The following is a 3,629-nucleotide window of genomic DNA, read 5'->3' as shown; positions in this document are numbered from 1 at the left end:
TCTGGATCCGGTGGTAGATCTATGTTTAATGTTTTGAGGAACCTCCATATGGTTTTCCATAGTGGTTGGACTACTTTACACTCCCACCAACAGTGTAGAAGGGTCCCATTTCACCACATCCTTGCCAGCATCTGTTGTCTCTTGCCTTTTTGATGATAACCATTCCAAGAGGTGTGAGGTGATATCTCATTGTGATTTTGATGTGCATTTCCCTGATGATTAGTGATGTTGAACTTTTCATGTGCCTGTTGGCAATCTGTATGTCTACTTTGGAAAAACGTCTATTTAGTTCTTCTGCCCATTTTTTAACCAGGTTGGTTTTGTTATTAAGTTGTATTTGCTCTTTATATATTTCGGATAGTAACCCCTTATTAAATTGAACATATCCTTTTTGACTAAGATTTGGGTACTCCAACTTTGAACATCCTAAAGACAAGTACTCCAGTGTTGTACTAATTGTGTTGCTCCCTGGTTTCCACCAGAGCATTCAACTGGTTACTTAAACAATTTGAGATTGCATCCTCTAAGTTCCACTCTAGTAATATTTCCTTGGATTTAAAGATTACACTCTTTTAAAAGAGTTTAAAAGAATTATTAACTTAAAAACTCTGTTAGTGGCTACTGACTGTATCTGACCCAAAATTTAAAATGGGATAACCAGTGAGGCTCATTGTTCTGATTGACCTACAAGTTTCTGCAGGAATTCCTTGTGTGACCCTGCAACATTAATGCCTCCTGTGTTACAAACCGGTATCACTATAGTATAAGGAAGATCTTCCTCTTTCTGCCGGAGTGGTGTAACCCACCCAGCTTGTTATTGACAATCAAATGGACAGTCCCACCAATTCTGAAATATGGGAGATTAGAGAGTGTAAATGTTTCAGGAATACTCCCTTGACCACAGAAAGAAGCATCGCTGTGAACCTGTAAGCAAATGACTTTGTCCCCAGGCTGAGCCTAACTGCCTGGGAAGTAGTCCCGGTCCTGCCTGGACTGCTGCCTTCCCCGAGTCTTCCTGACGGCTACGGGGTTAACGGCCTCTAGGTGCAAGGGGTTAGGCAGCATTGTCACGTGCAGGGGATGGTGTGTACCAAAGTTCACGTCAACCGAGGAGGCCAGGTGAGACAGCACATCTCCAGTGGCTGGGACATTCTCCGGAAATTCACTTAAGCCTCGCATTTTAGGAAACATCAGCTCTGGAGGGAACTGCTGAAGGTCTGTCAGTAAATTAAGTCTCCCTCTGTGGGGCATCCCAATGATGACATCGGGTGATCCCACTGTAAGCTGACATTTTCAGCAACTCATGGAAAAAGCCCGTCACGCTTTCAACTCCTTAGCCTCCATATCGCTTCACTGTGGCAAACTTGGTGGCCAAAAAGTGGTCAAACTCCTGAGATTCTAGCATTAGTTTGGACAGATGTGTTCTCTCTTCTGTGGTAAGTGTCTCCTTTTTTAGTTCCTCAAACCGCTTGGCAAACCACTCTTTCTCCTCTTGGCTCTGAAGTTGGGAGGTTTCAATAGAAATCTGCCCACTAGATTTGGTCGAGATAGGCTAATACTTCCTCCAGCGAGGCCTCCGTCCTTCCCCATGTTCAATAATCCTGTGGTATTAAAGGGTCCCTGCAGGGGCTGCACAAGGGCTTGGATTTCAGGCACATTCTCCTGCAGGACTTGTCCAGTGAAGAGAGGGCTGATGTTGGCAGCTTTGTGACCATGCTCACAATATACTGTCACCAACCTGGCAAGTCCATGATCAACTGGGGCGCGCGCCAGACCTCCCCGGGGTTCCCGGCTCTCCGGCTTCCTCAGCCGGTAGCCATAGACACCCCTTTCCGTCTGGTAGCCATGCCCAGGGAGGAGCAAAGGGGTTCGGCCAAGGGTCCATCTTGCTGCTGCCACAGTGGCCGAGCCTATGTTCCCCTTGATCTCCTGGTCTAGAGAACGTGGGGCAGCAGATGCTACAAGCAGGGAGGGTCGCTTCTGCGACCCCTTCACAGCTCTTGACATTAGTTTCTTCTCCCTCTCAGCCACTGGATCCATGAGGCCCTCCACAGCCATATTTCCAGTGCTGGGCACAGGAATTGTATTTAATTGGCACTTCAGACATATTTGTCAAATGAGTAAATTAATCATTTTTATTTACCGTGTTTTGCCATGTCTAATGTGCACCCACGTTTTTGGACCAAACTTGCAAGGAAAAAATCTTTCATTTTAATTTTTTAATTCAAATTTTCATTTGTTTACACTTAGGTACTTGTTTTTTGTATTGTAAAGGAATTTTAGCATTTATTTTTTAACATATTATGGTACAAGAAATTTTATGTAACAAATAATGATAAAACACAAGAACAGATACGACGTACCAGAAATTTTATGTACTGGTAACAAATTTATGATATTTACGCATCATAGATGGCCAAGAACTCTCTTCATCGTTGCAAGTTCGTCGTAAGTTCAACAAAACCGATTATTGTATTCCAGGGTATTATTTTGCATACAGATGTCGTTATTGATTTCTAGAGTTCCACTTTTAACTCAAAAGCATAAATAAAAGAATTAAAAACATTTATAAAGATACAGAATTAGTACTACCCATGCCTAATGCACATCCTTATTTTTCCCTCACAAATTTGGGCAAAAACGTGCGCATTATACATGGCAAAATATGGTACTCTTTGTTTTCAATAGACAGACTTGAAAATATCATTTTACTTGTCAGGGTCATCAGTCTCATCGTTGTTATTGCAAGTAAGGTTTTCCCTCTAGTACTTGTTAAGACAGTGGTATCACAGCATTGGAGTACCTGGGTATATCATAATTTTTAAATCATTTTTGGGATGGTGCCTGATGCACGGCTTCTTTATATCCAATACAGTTATACGTAGTCTCTTATGGATGTCATCCCCACTTTTCAAAATTCACTTACATATGAGCTGTGATTTCTTTATGAAATTTTTTTCCTGTCGACTTTAGAAAAGAATCTTATAATGCTTCCTTGTACACTTGTTGGCTGGATTCCCAACTATTTGTCCCACTGAGGGGTAAGCTGAGAAGGAGGATGGGGGCAATAAACATAGGGAATCAACTGACTCAAAAAGGAGAGAAATGGATAAAGGTTAGGACAACTTGTTCATTCAACTGTATTGTGCAAGTTTTCTGCAGCTGTCTATTCAGCTGCTAAAGTCTGGGTTAAAGTTCAAAAGGGAAAGTTCTATGTGCACATATTTTTTAATTAAAAAAATGTTCAAGTATTCAAAACTCAAATATTTTCATACATTAGAAACCCAGTGATGAATTTTAATAAAGCATATATGCAGGATGGAAGAAGTTCAGCTTAGATTTAAACATCATCACTGTTTAAACTGTATTAATTTTAAAACCTCAGCCCTAGCACACTTAGAGAGCTTGTCTCCTCCTGCTGACTCTGGTGACAATCTCTGGGCTAAACGTGAGTCATAACTTGTGACATTGCAGACAGCATCTGCGAGGTGGGACGTTTCACTTCTCACTTTGGCTCATGTTTGCTTGTGCTGATTGGAAAGACGTAAGAGGAAAGCAAATGTGGGGAAAGGGTTCTCCTAATTTCATTCAAAAGGCTTTGGACTAAGAAATAGTTAAAGATTTTTAAA

At 41.4% G+C, this 3,629-nt stretch overlaps 1 pseudogene; it reads right to left on the bottom strand.

The window, feature by feature from the left end:
• Positions 1 to 740: 740 nt before the first annotated feature.
• On the bottom strand, positions 741 to 2,058 carry LOC117017606 (probable 2-oxoglutarate dehydrogenase E1 component DHKTD1, mitochondrial; annotated as a pseudogene).
• Between the last annotated feature and the right edge of the window lie 1,571 nt (positions 2,059 to 3,629).

The sequence above is a fragment of the Rhinolophus ferrumequinum genome, chromosome X, assembly GCF_004115265.2.
Source record: "Rhinolophus ferrumequinum isolate MPI-CBG mRhiFer1 chromosome X, mRhiFer1_v1.p, whole genome shotgun sequence".
In the NCBI taxonomy this organism is placed as follows: domain Eukaryota; kingdom Metazoa; phylum Chordata; class Mammalia; order Chiroptera; family Rhinolophidae; genus Rhinolophus; species Rhinolophus ferrumequinum.
This window is presented reverse-complemented; position numbering and strand designations above follow the sequence as displayed.